The 16,086-nt window shown below is 42.3% G+C and overlaps 1 long non-coding RNA gene across 3 annotated transcripts in view; it reads right to left on the bottom strand.

Annotated features, from left to right (window-relative positions):
- Positions 1–14,792, bottom strand: part of LOC143667340 (uncharacterized) — a 172,636-nt gene extending 157,844 nt beyond the window's left edge. For all 3 annotated transcript variants that reach the window (XR_013167995.1, XR_013167998.1, XR_013167997.1), the window contains exon 1: positions 14,493–14,792. This is a non-coding gene — a long non-coding RNA (uncharacterized LOC143667340). The remainder of the gene's footprint in view (positions 1–14,492) is intronic.
- Between the last annotated feature and the right edge of the window lie 1,294 nt (positions 14,793–16,086).

The following is a 16,086-nucleotide window of genomic DNA, read 5'->3' as shown; positions in this document are numbered from 1 at the left end:
TGTCTCTTTCAGTCTAGATTGGCAAAGTTTCTGCTGATATAAAGTTCTCAAAAACTTTGTCAGTTTTCCATGCAATTCAAGGGGTTCCAAGCCAGTAGACAAAAGGGTTTCCTACAGATCTCTCCTAGATAATTGCATACTATTCTTGACTCACTCTGCAGTTGTTGATTAGATCTATGAGTCATGTGCCTAATCTCTTCAGCAAAATGTTGTTTAGCCACACCTTCATATGGAGCCCCATTTTCTGGGAAATTATCTCCCCCAAACTCAGGGTGGACCCTCTCATTCACTCTGGCCCTAGTCTCAGAGAACACTACCTGGATAGGCTGATAATTTTCCAAATCATCAACTGCTTATTCCTTTTCGCTTGACAGTTCAGTCCTCAGTTTATATATTTCCTCTCACATTTTACTATAAGCAGCAAAGAGAAACCAGGCCATACTTTCCATACATTGCTTAAAAGTGTTCTCATCTAAATATCAAATTTCATTGCTTACAAGGTCTACAAGAACTTCCACCAAGTTCCCTGCCACTTTATAAAAAGGATTGCCTTTTCTCCAGCTTCCAATAACATATTCATCATTTCCTTGTAAGTCCTCACCAAAATTCATTTTAATTTTCACACGTCTACCAACAATTTCCCTAAGGCAATCTCGATTTTTCCTTTCTGCCTCTACCCATAACCCAATTCTATAGCCACTTTCACATTTTTAGGTATTTGTTACAGCATTTCCTCACTTCCCAGTACCCAAAACTGTTTTATTTTTCCACGGTTTTTGTAACAAAGCACTGCAGACAGTTTGGTTTAAATAACAGGAGTTTATTATCTTACAGTTTTGAAAGCTGGAAGTCTATGATTTAACCCATAACAGTGACTCTGGGCTACTCATTATGCATCCATATCAGCAAAGGGGAAATGATCTACTAAGGGGTTGTTGAGAGCATTAATGATGATGTAAAATATATAAGACACTTGACTTAGACCAAGTTCTCCAGAAACAGTCTGAGATGAGCTTCTGAGATGGGGAGAACTCTCAGAAGAAGGAGCATGATGGAAGGAGAATAGGGCTACAGAAAAAAAGAAAAGAAAAGATATGGTCTCATCTGGAGATCAGCTTCAGCATAATTCCATGAGGAAATCTGGAGCATAAATTCCACAGAGCTAGTTCCAAAGTGAAAGGTAAGGAGACTGGCCCTCTGTGTCAATCAGCCTTTGGACACTGAGTGCCCCCTCTGGAAGGGAGTAATATGCCAGGTGAGGTAGCTCCTATCAGCCAAGGGAGCAGCTGTGAGCTGTCAGTACAAACACACACAGCAGCTGGTGAAGGGGATATGGGCAGGGTACCAAAGCAAATACTTCATAAAAAGCCTGGCAAATATGTGTTCATTCGATGGTAGTTATTATTTCTTTAAATTGTTCTCACAACTCTCAGACTGAACCAGTTGCATGTCCTGCAGCAAAAATCATTACAAATCTTAGGCATCTGTTCTTGTCCCCATGACCTGCAGCAGTACAGACCAGGATTTCAGTGATAATGTAATGACAGGAAGAAAATTCCCCTCTTCTGATGTGGAAACCAAATGCCCTGAATTGTCCAACAACAGAAACCTCAGAAAACCATAAGAGGATGTGTTGACATGTATAGTTCAAGTTTTAGACATCTGCTTCCCGGTGGAAATATGAATTCTGTGAAGACAAAGGAGAGGTTTAGAAAGTTGAAATGACAGGGTAAATCAATTTGAAAAGCTCAACGTGTAAAGCTTGGTATGCATGCGATTATGCTGAAATGACAGTTTTTCAAAGCAAATCTTTGCCCTTCTACGGCTACATGAAACTGGGGTGTTTTCCCAGAGTCACAAGGAAAACCTCCTTGTGCCATCTGTTTTTATAATATCTGAGGACCAGAATTAAGCAGCTCAAAAAGCCACAAGAGCAGGACTATAAGTGAGGGAGATACCTGGGCAAGCATGAAGAGAAGACCCAAGCTCTATGCCCTCCTCTCTCATATTCATTCATTCAACACAATCTATATGCTAATGAGGCCATCATACTTTGCCAGGCTGCTATGATAAATACCATACCATGAGTTGTTTTAACAATAGGAACTTTTTGGCTTACAGTTTGGAAGGGTAGAAGTCCAAAATCAAGGCATTAGCCAGGCTAAGCTTTCTTCTGGGGTCAGTGCATCCTGGTGCCAGCTTCCCGTGATCTTTGGGCTCCTTTGGTTTGCATCTGCCTCCCATCCCATCACATGGCAATGTTCCCATCTCCTCCTATGTCTGCTTTGCCCGTTTCCTATGACTTCAGTCTTCTGGGCTTCTTTGATTCCTGACTTTTGGCAAGGTCTCCTGCAACACGGATTAAGGCACGCCCTGATTCAGTTGGGTCCCTCCCTTTACTAAAAATGACATCTTAATATGCTTTTATGTACACTGGGTTTACACACATAAGAATGCAAATTAAGATTACAACATATCTGTTGAGGACTACTTCATTCAATCTACCACAACTTCCATATTTAAATCTCCAGTTAAGAACCCTCCCCACAACTCTAATCTCCAATATCGCAGAGCCTACTTACTATCCTCACTGGTTCCACCCACAATTTTCCCCATTTATGCATGGGATAATTCAGTTTTCCTAATTGCACAGGTCAAAAACAATGTCATCACTTCCCTCATTTTCTAACATAGCATATACCCAATCTGTCAGCAAATCGTATTTATTCTACCTTCAAATATGCCCATTGGGCAGACCACAGTGACTCAGTGACAGAGTTCTCGCCTGCCATGCCGGAGACCCAGGTTCGATTCCTGGTGCCTGCCCATGCCAAAAAAAAAACATACATATATATATACATATACCCATAATCTTAAACCCTTGTCAGATATATGATTTCCAAATATTTTCTCCCATCTTGTAGCTGTCTTTTTACTTTCTTGATAAAGTCGCTTGATGCAAAGAAGATTTTTCATTTGTTGCTTATGCTTTGGGTATATCTAAGAAACCATTGTCTAACAAAAAGTCCTTATAAAAATGCTCCTTGGATTGTCCCACCTGAGTGGGGAGACCAGGTCATTTGTCCACCAACTCCCATGACCCTTTTCATGGAGGTTCTCCTCAGGTGTGATGGTTAAGTTCATGCGTCAATTTGACAGGTTGTGGTGCCCAGTTGGTCCAAGCAAGCACTGGCCTGATTGTTATCATGAGGACATTTTGTGGACTTTAATCATCAGTAAGTTGATTACATCTACAATCCCAGCTGAGGGGGATTCATTCTTCAATAATGAAAGAAGTATCATCCAATTGGTTGAAGGCTTTAAAAAGAGAAGTGATGATTCTATCAGTTGGAAGAAAGCATTTCCATCTCTCCTTCAGCCAGCCAGCTTCACCTGGGGAATTCATCAAAAGGTTTCATCAAAGTTCTCAGCTTGTGGCCTCCCCTATGGAATGTGGACTTGCCCATCCCCTCAGTTGCATGAGACAATTCTTATAAAAATCTCATAATATTTATGGATATCTCCTATCAGTTTTGTTTTCCTAGAGAACCCTGACTATTATAGTTTGTTAATGCTGCCAGAAATGCAATATACCAGAAATAGTTTGGATTTTTTTATTTTTTTAATTTTGGGGGATTCTAAAATTTTTATTTATGTTTATCATGATAACATATATGACATTAAATTTGCCATTTTTTACATTTTTAAGTGGCATTAATTACATTTACAATATTGTGCTACCATCACCATCATCCATTACCAAAACTTTAAATTATTTTATTTTTTATTGGTATCTATTATATATTCACATACCATGTAATCATCCAAAAGTGTACAATCAATAGTTCATAATATCATATAGCTGTGCATTTATCATCAAAATCGACTTTTTTTCTTTTTTGTAAACAATAATGTATATCCAAAAAAAACTATAAATTTCAAACCACATCACAGCAATTAATTGTAGAACAGATTTCAGAGTTTGGTATGGGTTACAATTCCACAATTTTAGGTTTTTACTTCTAACTCTAAGATACTGGAGACTAAAAGAAACATCAATATTATGATTCAGCAATCATACTCATTCGTCAAATCCTACCTTCTCTGTATAACTCCACCAACAACTTTGATCTTTCTCACACTCTTTAGGGGTTTTGGGGCTATGCTAATTCTAATTTTTTCATGTTGAAAGAGGCTGTCAATAATATAGGATATGGGGATGAAACTAGTTAATGTTCTAGAGAGGTTGGTCCTTCTGCATTTCAGGACTTATCTGGTCCAGGGATGGATTGGCTTTTATAAAGTTAATTTACAGTTCTAAGGCCATAAAAATGCCCAAACTGAGACATGCAGAGAATGAACCCTTGACTCAAGAAAGGGCCAATGACTTTCAGGGTTTCTCTCTCCACTGGGAAGGCACTTGGTGATATCTGTCAGCTTTCTCTTCTGGCTCCTCATTTCAAAAAACTTCCCTGGGGCTTTTTTTCTGCATCTTCAAACATCTCTGTCTGTGTCAGCTCTGAAGCTTTTTCCCAAAATGGTTCCTTCTTAAAGGACTCCAGTAAGTGACCTCACCTTGAATGGGTGGAGACACATCTCTACAGAAATACCTAATCAAAAGGTCCCACCCACAATTTGGTGGGCCACATCTCCATGGAAACAATTTAATCAAAATATCCCACCTAAGAATATTGAATGAGGGCTAAAGAACATGGCTTTTCTGGGGTAAACAACTATTTCAAACCAGCACACTGACAAATACACCAGGGATGCTAACTCCCAGCACTTTTTGGTTGCACCTGCACTGAGCTAAGGTGTCTCCCATTGAGGGATCAAAGCAAAGAGAGACAGCAGATATACTTGATATGGCCATTGACCCCGCGCCTGGAACTTTCCACCCCTGCTGGGCTGCAATCAAGTGTGTTAAGAGGATGTGGCTTGGGCCATCAAGATTGTCTTTATTTTCAGCACAGAGTCATAGACTCATGGAACCAGCAGTAGTCCAACAAACACCTCTGAGGCCATATGTTCCAAACCATGTTATCATACCCTTTCCCATCCATTCCTGCTCTTCCCTCCAAATTCCTGAGCTGAAAGAATGACCCACCATCCACTCAATATTTGAAGCTTCAAAGACACCATCAGTTTCTCATTTTTCCTCATCTATCATTGATTGAAATCAGATCTAAACCACATTTTTTCCAAACCACACTCACTCCCAGAGCTCCTCCCCCATCACTGTCTTTTGTTTTTCTTATTACACTTAGCACTATCTGAAATGAACTTGTTTACTGTTTACATGATTTTTGTCTGCCTTCCGCACCTAGAATGGAAGTTCCAGAAAAGTAAGACCTCTTTCTGATTCATCCCTGCATATCCATTGCCTAGATCAGTACCTGGTACACGGTAGGTTACCCAATCAATATCTGTTGAAGGAGTACATAGCTCACAGACAGAGAATCTCACAAAGCTCATATTGTGGTCACAGAAGCAGAAATTAGTCCAAAAATTTTTTCATTTATCATGACTGAATTTTTCCCTTTCTGGATGCCCTACCCAAGATCAGAGTGTGAAGCATGATGTCTTAACCAATTCCCTAGATAGGGAGGAAGCTTGCAGGGAGAATGGAAGGGAAACAAACAATTCTATGCAGAACATCTAAGCCTGAAAACCCTATTGTGATCCTTGAGGTTCAATACATAACTTGCATTTCTTTTTCAGTTGCACAATTTTGCATTTAAGGAAACTGGCAGGGAAGTGACCAAGCCATCAGCTCTCCTAACTCCCAGCCCTGCCTTGCCGCTGCATCTCCTCTAACTCCTCTAAAAGCTGAGGTCTCCCTGCCTCACCCGCTAGGTCCTCAAGGACACTCACCATCAATACTGGCTCCAGGGGAACATCCCTCTTGCTAGTGCAGCTGGAATTTCCTCTCTGCGAGAAGAACATAAAGATTAACTAGGTGAGGAAATTTTTCCCTTGGCTCGGAAGCTCGGGACATTTGTCTGATCCAGCACATATTTTCGAGGAGACAAGCTAAATTAAAATACTAATGGACTGCTGTATTTAAAATATATTTACCAATGATTAACAGCTCAGTAGGTGATGTATGTTTCAATAATTTCTTATTACAACATGCAGAAACCTCAATAAATATTCTCAGGGTAATTAGCAGGTGTTTATTTAACAGTCAGCTGTGTTTTCCCACATAGTCAGAAGGGTGCCAGTGGTATACTCCTGCATGCAAGGAGGGACCCAGCTCTCGAGCAGGTACCAGGCCTATCCTCCTGACAGGAGAGAGGGTAAAACCCTCGGGAAGGAGCTTTTTTGTGCACATTGTTTGGGCCACAGTATTGTCAAGTATATTTTAGATGACTGGTTACAAGTATTAAAAATCAGGAAACTGCACATAAAAGTTTGAGTTTACATCTCCTCTTGACATTTCAAAAATCTGGCAACATCAGTTTTCTCCCAGAGCCACCCTCAGAGGACCCACCCGAGTGGACACTCCTGTCCAGTTTACTGTCATCTGTGACACTGGTTGGGGATTGAATTAAGTATCCCAGAAAATCTTAATCTTAATCTATCCCTGTGGGTACAAACCCATTATAAATGGAACCTTTAGAAAATGTTATTTTTAGTTAAATTCAGGTCAGACTTCAATCTGTTTTGTAAACAGAATTAAATTCACATGTGGACAGAAAATCAGGGAAAGAAGCCAGAAGTCAACAGAAACCAGAGGAGAAAGGAGGAGACATTGCCATGTGACAGAAAAGCCATGGACCAAAGATCACTGGCAGCTGGTCCCAAAATGCCACAGAGTTCAAGGAGAAAGTATCGTCTTGTTGATGCCTTGATTTTGGATGCTTCCTAGGCTTAAAACTGTGAGTCAATAGCCAACCCATTGTGTATTTTTTATTTAAGCAACTGGGAACTAAGACAGATACCACTTTGCTTATTTAACTATCAGCCTGGACCCCATAAATAGGGAAGTTTGCTGGACAATCTTGCATTGGGTCACCCCAAGGGTTTTATCCAAATGCTTCCTGCATGCCACAAGCAATGATGCTAGAAAAGATGGGGAGGAGTTGTCCTGCCTCAGAGCAGAGGGCCCACTGCTTGGTCTTCTGAAATGCAGGCAAGCTGGACCAGGCTACTGATACCTACTCTTGGCCAGCCACACAGACAGAGCCTCTCTTCACTTGACACCCAATCCAAGAAGTCTAGAGCACTAGTTGCTGTAGAATCAAGAAGCAAAGCTAAGAAGGTCTGGCTCAAAATTTAAATCACCACACCTCTATTGTCTGGTATGGCCATGGGAAGCACCACTAGTTGCCTACCTCATATTATACCAAACACACACACACACACATGCAGAAACCAACCCTTGATTTTGTCCAGAATAGCAATGTGTTCAGCTAAATCATTTGATTTATGATTCCTTTGCAACTAAGGGTGCCATATTGCTATAGGTGGAAGTGCCTGGAGAGAGCCTTCTTTCTCAAACAGGCAAAGTCTTCCTAGGATAAAAACTCTTTGTATAATGTAGTTGGTCACACTGATGGATATCACTTCCCAGCCTGGTTCAAAAAGTCCATCCCATAATCCTCTCACTCTTTTTGCCCATCTAAGCTGAGGACCTACCAGAATGCAGAGCTATCAAATTGAATGAGCCTGGGTCCATGAAAAACTTCATGCCTATATTGGACCTTGATGTATGCAAGAAATATGTTTCATGTGTTAAAGCCTCTGACATTTGGGGTTTTCTTGTTAGCACAACTAGCTTATCCTGTATAATGGACCCATATATTTCTTTCTTGTCCAAAGCAAGAAAGATGGACAACTCATTAGAGACCTTCTCTCAGCCTCAGTGCCAAGTCTGCTGGTTAAGGTTCCCAGTATGAGAAAGCCATCTGCCATCTGTCCCTTCTAGGGAGTTCAAACCAAGGAATCACCTAACTGAGAGATAAAGCTACTCTTCAGACGCATTCACCTTGTGCCAGCCTCCTGGTGGTCCCATTCCTAGGTAACTCAGGTCAAGAGCCCTGGGACAGAAGTAGAAACATTGTCTCTGTTGACCTGCTACACTTAGCCTTAAATTGCAGAGTCCTGATTTCATTTCTAACATGAAGACTGCCTGGGCTCTCTTTCCTTTTGCCTCATTTCTCTTCCAGCCATGAGGGGAGTCACCATCAGATTGCACAAAGGAGAAGTAAAACAAAAGACTGATTCTGCAGGTTCCATGAGCAGCTGACAATTCGGGGTTCTCTCTGTGTTAACAGCTAGGTTTTCTCAACCCCTTTACTCCCAGAAAAATAAATACGCTCTGATGCAATTTCCATAAATATCAATATTGACCCAAAGTTGAATACTTCTAAGTTAGTTGAGTAGCTTCATCTCTCCCTGTGGCAGTCTTTTGAGGGAAGCCCCTTTTAGGGGCAGACAGCTGATGATTTTCCCACAGTAGGAGCTTGCACCAACAGGGCTAGGCACTGAGACCTAAGAGAAAATTTCCAAAAAGTTGCAAATGCCTGGATGTGTGACTCCAACCTCTGCACTATCCCCAGGTCATTATCCAAATGTATCTCAAATGTGACCACCACCTCCTACATCCAGGTCAACTCCCTAGGCAGTGCAACAGAGGGCAAATGTTATGAGGGTGGAGCCAGCAGAACTCTGATGTTTAATGGTGGCCCATAGAGGGAAATAAAGACTAAATAGCAGGTCCAGGTTATCAATCCAAGGATGAGGGAAGCCCTGCCCAGGGAATGCATCAGAAGTATTAAGTGGATGGGAAGTCAGTGCTGAGCCCTCAATCCATCAGATATGTTCATGCCACAGAGCTGCCACTGTGCACAGCTCCCATCTCAACTTCTTGCCCCAACCTATTTCATACTCAACACCACTCTTCCTAGCCAGGTCCTTGGCACGTGACTCAGTGATCGTTTTCGTTGGTAATTACTCAGATTCTGTCCTTAGGAAAAATGCCCAGTTGGCAATGTACTAGCATCACGTTACCCTCCAACTTGACTTTTTATCTTATTCCCTATAGCCTTGCCACTTCTTTATCCCTTGGTTATCTGCTTTTAGCTTCTCCATGAAAATATCCCACCTAGTCCATATTACCTGTTCCAGTTTGCTAAAGCTGCCAGAAGGCAATATACCAGAAATGGATTGGCTTTTACAATGGGAATTTATTAGCATACAAATGTACAGTTCAAAGGCCTAAAATGTCCAAATTAGGGCATCAACAGGATGATACCTTGACTCCAAAGAGAAGCTGCTGGAATCAGGGGTTCCTCTGTTAGACAGCAAGGCACATGACCAGTGTCTGCTGGTTCTTTCCTCCAAAGTTTTGTTGCTTTCAGCCCCTGTTCTCTCTAAGCTCTCTCTGGGTGCTTCTCTATCATCTCTTTTTTTTTTTTTCATCCTCATAAATGACTCCAGTAAAGGATTAAGACCCACATTGAGTTGGATGGGTCACATCTCAACTGAAACAACCTAATCTAAAAGTCCTACCCATAATAAGTCTGCCCCTTCAAGGATGGATTAAAAGAACATAGCCTTTTCTAGGATACATAACAGCTTCAAACCATCATACAACAGCTCTGTGGCACAGCACAGAAGTGAACCCAGGGATTAGCGTATGGAAGGCTTCCTCTGTGAGAAGGTGATGAATTAACCAATGAAATTATCAGTTCATCCAGGTTATTGCTTGGACTTCAGTCTCCAGTGAGCCCAGAAAAAACAAACCTCACAAAAGAGAGACATTTTCTTATTATGCATTTGATTAACAGGACGTTAGAGATTTCTTGCCTGAACTCGGCTCAAAGAACACCTTTGCAGAGCTCCTGAGTTTGTGAGGTAACTCATAGCAAAACTTCTCAGGACTTGCCTTCCCTTAGAGACCTTAGCTGATGTCTCTTTCTACTCTCCCCTTGGTTGGTTGCTGGGGGGTAAATGAATTCTAGGAAACTAGAAATATTTAGGGGACTGGGTCACCAACCAAATTCACCTATAAATTGGAGCCTTGCCTCCACATGGTCATTTAAGTTGTTTCTTCTGCCTGAACCCCCTTTCCACTAACACCTTGTTTCCATGACCTCTGGGAGAGGTGAAGTGACAGCCTCAAAGAGACAGAGCTTTGTGCCAACACCATTAGTCAAGCAAGAAGTATGGAACTCCCAAGAAGATAAAGATTTCATGTGAACAGCATTTGGTCCTGTGTCTACTGGATGTAGAAATGAGGGTGGGATGGACTCTACAAGTAGGTTCCAGACTCTTTGAAGCACTCATCTTAAGAATGAAGAATCTGAACATTTTTCCACCCAAGTGTACTGAGTAGTCTTTGAAGATATCGCCCTTCCTTCAGGAGTAATTTAGAATACCAGGTAAGTCCAAGTGAATTCCAGCTTAGTAACTTCATGGCCATATGATGCCTCGATTTCCACATCTTTTAAACTAAAGAAAATGAAGCCTATTTCATAAGGTTGTCACAAGGATCAAAAAGATAATGAATATTTGTATTCAATGAACAGTATATGTAAGCCACCTAACAGTGCTTGCCATAGGAGGCTCTCAACAAGTATGAGTTCCCATCTCTACTACCTTTTCTATAGGTGTTTTCCCAGGATTGCCAGATCCTGTCTGGGACTCTGTCTGTTTCTATCTCATTGATTCCATCTCTATCCTTCTCTGTTGCCCCTCTGTGTCATGAACTATATTTTGCTTATCTCTCTGCGTCTTTCTTTTATTTTTATTGCCACCTTGTCTTCTATATTTGCCCCACTCCCTCTCTGCCTCTCTTAAATTTATCATTTTCTCTCTCTTTAGTTTTGTCATGGTCCCTAGAAAATGGTCTCTTCATCTGTCATCCTTTTTTCTCTCTGTAACTTTCTCCCCATCTCCCTCTCATTCTCCTTCTCCCGCCTTTCCTCCTTCTCTCATGTTTGTGTATATCTCCTATATCTTTGTCTCTGTCTTTGGGCCCATCTTTCCCTGGCTCTTAGCTCTCCCCATTCTGTTTTTCTGATGGTGTAGCCTCCAGCAAGGAGCCTTTATCACCCTATCTCCATCTCTACAGCCCTTTGAATATCACTATTTCTCTGTAGCCCTGCCCCCGCACCCCTCTATCCTTCCCTCATCACTCAAAATTCCATCTCTGAGCGAATGAGGGGGAGGAGCCCAGCAAGATGAGAAGCTTGAGCAGACAGCAATGTTTTATTTCTCTGCAGAAGGGCTGTAAATTCCTTCTGATGCTCACTGCAGGAAGAGACCTTCCTTATGGGGGTTCTGTCTGGGAATGAGGAACTGCAGGACAAGAGGGCATAGAGACAGGGCAGGGCAGGAGCAGGGGCCCTGAAGTTGGGGCAGTGCAACCCTAACCTAGGCTGGGGCTGGAGGAAAGGAGATACAGGTGAGGGGCCTTTCTAAGCATGTTCACACAAAAGCCACACATTTCCCCTTTTCATCACTCAGCTCACTCAGCCACAAATAATCAGCAGCCATAGCCCTGCAGAGATACTGAGGCATATCTAGATCAAAGCCTCAATCCCCAAAGGAACCCTGTTGCTCATTTCACTACCAATAGTTCCTCGAAACCACTGCCATGAATTTTTATCTGTATTTCTAGGTCTCACAGTGGTCTCATGCACACATTAGCATTTTTATTTACATATCTAAATCCCAATTCCACTGTGGTTCCTCTGATGCTTCACCGCTTTGATGAATGTCATTTCTCTTCTAAGACCTTCACCTGGTTCCCCAACTGCCCTTCCCCCATCACACAAATAATTAGCAACCTATTCTCACCATTACTTTAACTTTCCTTTGCCCTTTCCTTTAAGACAACTTATCTTGGATGGGTTTGCTGGGATTGGTATTTATCTAAAGGAAGCAATTTAATTAAAACAACTCCTCTAAGGTGGAGACCTTAGACAGGTTCACAGTCTACTCAGAGAGATGGAAAACAAATAGTTTCAATGCAAAGACACAGATCACTGATCCCCCACAAGTCAGATTTGGACAACAGACATGCTTTATTCATCTCTGTGGTGTTTGTAATTTTTTTAACTAGTTGGCAACTTTTAAAAATTGAAAATGCAGGGACTCAGATATCTGTACACTGATGTTTATGGCAGTATTATTCTCAACATAAAAAGCGGAAGCAACACAAGTGTCCATCAACCACTGAATATACAAAATGCAGTTTTCATTACAACAGAATATTATTCAACCATTAAAAGAAATGAAGTTCTGAAACATGCTAAAACATGGGTGAAACTTGAAGACATAGTGATACCTGAATTAAAACAGACATAAAAGAACAAATATTGTAAGATCTCACGTACATCAAATCCTTAGAAGAAGCAAATTGATAGAATCAGAAAGTAGATCACAGGTTGCAGGGGTGAGGGGAAGGGAGGATGGGGAGAAAGGGGAGTTTTCGCTCAATGGATGCACAGTTTCTGTTGGAGGTAATGAAAAAGTTTGGGAAATGGATGTTGGTGATGATAGCAAAATATTGTAAATGAAGCTAAATGTTTTCATAAAAAGATATATTTTCATTCAGAAATGTAAATTCTATTTACATTTTTACTGACTCATACTTAAAGAGCAGTTAAAATGGGAAATTTCACATCTTATATATGTTGCTACAATAAAAAGATTTTTTTTTAATTTACTTTTCAGAGTTCTGTTTCTGACTATAGGGTGTATTAAGCTAAAAATTAGAAAACTCCAGATCACCTACAAAATCATAACCTTCTTGAACCCATCAAAGAGTTTAGGTTGCCAAGCAAACAAGTAGCTTGAAATCTAAGGAAGGAGTGGATCTCTCTCCAATGAGAGTCTGGACAAGAAGTCCAGCTCACCCGTGGTTGTGTCTGGAAAGGGTGACTGCCATACCAGTGGATAAGAAAAACTCACCTATAGTTTAAAGACACTGAAGGTCAAATGTGGACTAGGTGACACTTGAGAACCCCTGGAAAGCCCAAACACAAGGGGAGTCATCACTCACAGGCTCTTTTCCTTGAACCTCCACCAAACTCAAGACAGGTGGAGACCACAGAGAACCTCCATTCCCTTCAGTGGTGCTACGAGGGAGGGGATTGTCAAAGAAAAACTGCACCAATGTTGGACAGGCAAGGATGACTTTATTCAAATGCAATGGTTAATACTGAGAGGAAGACCAAAAGGCTTTCATGACAGGGAAGAGAGAGGAGAACCAAATCTGAACTCAACTCCTGAAAGGGAAGGCAAGGACAAATTGTTTTTAAGGGCAAGGTGAGCTACTGGAGAAGTACTGGAGGATAGTAGGGGGAGGTAAAGCAATAGATGTGTCCATTTCATGGAATTATCACCTGAGTTTACTCTCTAGGCCAAGTGGAACATGTTCTATCTGGATTCTTGAATTCTGTAACGGCTAAGGTGAGGGAAGCCAAGGGCCCAGAGTCAAGGGGAAGCATGTGTAAAATCTAGGACAAGCTAAAGGGACCCATAAAGCTGTCTTGGTCAGGACCCAGTGCCCTTGTGAAAAAAGGTGGAAGTCCACCCCTCCCACCAAGTCCCACCCAGACCCTTCTCTTATGTGGAGCAAAAGCCTTCAGCCCAGTGGCAGGTTAGCAAACTCTTTTGCACCTGGACACAGGCAGAGACCTTCCTTTTGCCAGGGGAGGATAGTAAGGAAAAATCATTTGCTTGCCCGGGACCCAATATCAAATATTAGAGGCTTCCTACCCCTGGGAAAGTACAGGGAAGTCTCTCCTGCACAAGTCCTGCCTCAGGTGCAGGGCAGAGTTTGGCTGCCACAGGGAGGAGCAGGATAAGCTCTGAGAAAACCTTGCCTAAAGGTCCAGGCACGCCAAGGTCTCCTAAGGCTGGTGTTAGAACAAGAAAACAGAAAAGTCCCCTACCCTGCACCATGAGCTTAGCAAGCATAGTGTAAGCAACAGCCCCAATCTCCTTCTTGGGGAAAGCAAGAGAGAAGAGAGGTCTTCAGGGAAAGTGTGATGCTGAGGCAAGCAAAACCCCTGATGAGGCCAATGGCCCCTCCCACACCCAAACCAACAATGGTGAATTCTCTTTATCCAGGCAACCAAGATGAGGATGGAAAAACAAGTCAAAAACAGCTGTCAACATTCACGAGCTATGGTCAGGGTATCGTGGTCAAAACCTATAGCAGCAAGGCTGGTTCAAACAGACTTCGGAGCAAGCACAGAAAGGACTGACCTGTCCTAAGATGAACTTTGGCTCTTTATAACAGTAAATTTCCCACCTCTAGGAGGAGTTTAGATGCCATTTTTTAAAATATACTTATGCATATGCATAAAAGATAGAGTAATAAGTAAATGTGTAGTGAACTGGGAAGGAGGGAAGTTAATGGGGTATAAGAGGGGAAATAAAAGTTAGCTTGGGGAGTCAGTGGGTTGCAGCGTTAGGCTCGGCCCCTGACCCCTTGCCTCTGCAGACGCAAATAATAAAGCTGCTTAAGTCACCTTCGTGGTTGACTCCTTTGACAATGGCACCTACGAGGGCCCCCTGCTTGGGTCAGGGTTTCCCCAATAACTACTGGCGACTTCACCAGGACATTCCTTTCCTTAAATCAGAGGCCCTTGTTGTCTTGGAGGTTCAGCTGAGTCCCTCCTTCCAGCTGGCTCTGAATCTTGCTGCTGCTCCAGGCCTTTCCCAGAGACTCGGAGGGGGACTTTCCAGAGGCGATTGTGCCAGCAGAGTGAGGACAACTGTGAGGAAGGCCCCGCCTTCCTGCGGTCAGCTGAGCACATTCCTTGTTTCAGTTTTCTCCTCTTCTGTTTGTATTGCAAATTGTGTTTTGGTGGAGTGAGTGCAGAGCTTTGTGGATTTGAGTCCCACACCCTCTAGGGGCAACACTTTCCCAGTTGTGTCCTGCCCGCCTCACTCCTGTAACATTGGTTGTCTCCTGAATCTTTTTTTTTCCTTTTCTTTCCTTATTGTTGTCTTGACATGGGGTATGAACAGTCCATTCCAAAATGCTCCCCACTTGGATGTACCCTTAATAATTGGTCTAAATTTGAGGGAGATCCCTTGAGACAGAAGAAACTGATTCTCTATTGTGACTTAGTTTAACCCCACTTGGATCTGGAGGATGGAGATAAGTGGCCCCCAAACAGATCCATTAACTTTAAACTTTCCACAATTAAAGCGTTGTTCTGCAAAAGGAAGTAAAAATGGGCCAAGTTACCATATGTTTGGACTTTTATGGTTTTGTGAATGACGAGTTGAAATGGCAGGGTGGACAGTTTGTTTCCAGAGGGGACATGACAATTCAGCCTCTATCATTTTAGAGAAAAGGGTGGGCAGAGGTCAGTCCTTGTGTGCCACCCAAGGGGCCATTAGTTGACCCTTTTGCTCCCTGCTCCCCAGGAGGCACCGCTCAGTATTCAAGCCTCCTTGACAGGGGTCATACTTTGTACCTCACCTTTCAAGGCCTGTTGGGACTTTAGTCTAGTTACAGGCCTTGAAGAAAAGAGGGGTGGTGGAGGTGGGTCATGAAAAGAAGTAGAAGTGTATTTCAAGCCAATTACCTCAGGGCATTCCATTACAGTTTCATCTGATGAAACAGTATTAGTCACTCCAGACAGAAGGAGTGAAGGCTGTTTCCCCAGGGTAGGTAGGGACCAGATACAACAGCTTATCCTTCAACTCAGAAGGACTATCTCAACATGCCCCACACCACTGGACACCTAGAAATTTCACTGAGATGGAAGGCCCCTGTATTTTTTTAGGATTTATCTCCCATCCCATGACATAAAAATGAATTACTGATAATACTCGAGTAGTTGCTACTTCTTGCTCACTAGGTCCAATCAACATGATAACATCAATATAATGGACCAGTGTGATGTCTTGTGGGAGGGAGAAATGATCAAGGTCCCTGCAGACAAGATTGTTTCATACGGTGGAGAGTTGATATATCCCTGAGGCAGCACAGTGAGGGTATACTGCTGGCCTTGCAAACTTAATACAAACTGTTTCTGGTTGTCTTTACTGACAGCTATTTAAACAAAAGCATTTTCCAGATCAATAGCTGCATACCAGGTACCAGGGGAT

Source organism: Tamandua tetradactyla, chromosome 23, assembly GCF_023851605.1.
Source record: "Tamandua tetradactyla isolate mTamTet1 chromosome 23, mTamTet1.pri, whole genome shotgun sequence".
In the NCBI taxonomy this organism is placed as follows: domain Eukaryota; kingdom Metazoa; phylum Chordata; class Mammalia; order Pilosa; family Myrmecophagidae; genus Tamandua; species Tamandua tetradactyla.
Note: the sequence above shows the minus strand (reverse complement) of the source record. Positions and strands in the feature narration are given on the sequence as shown.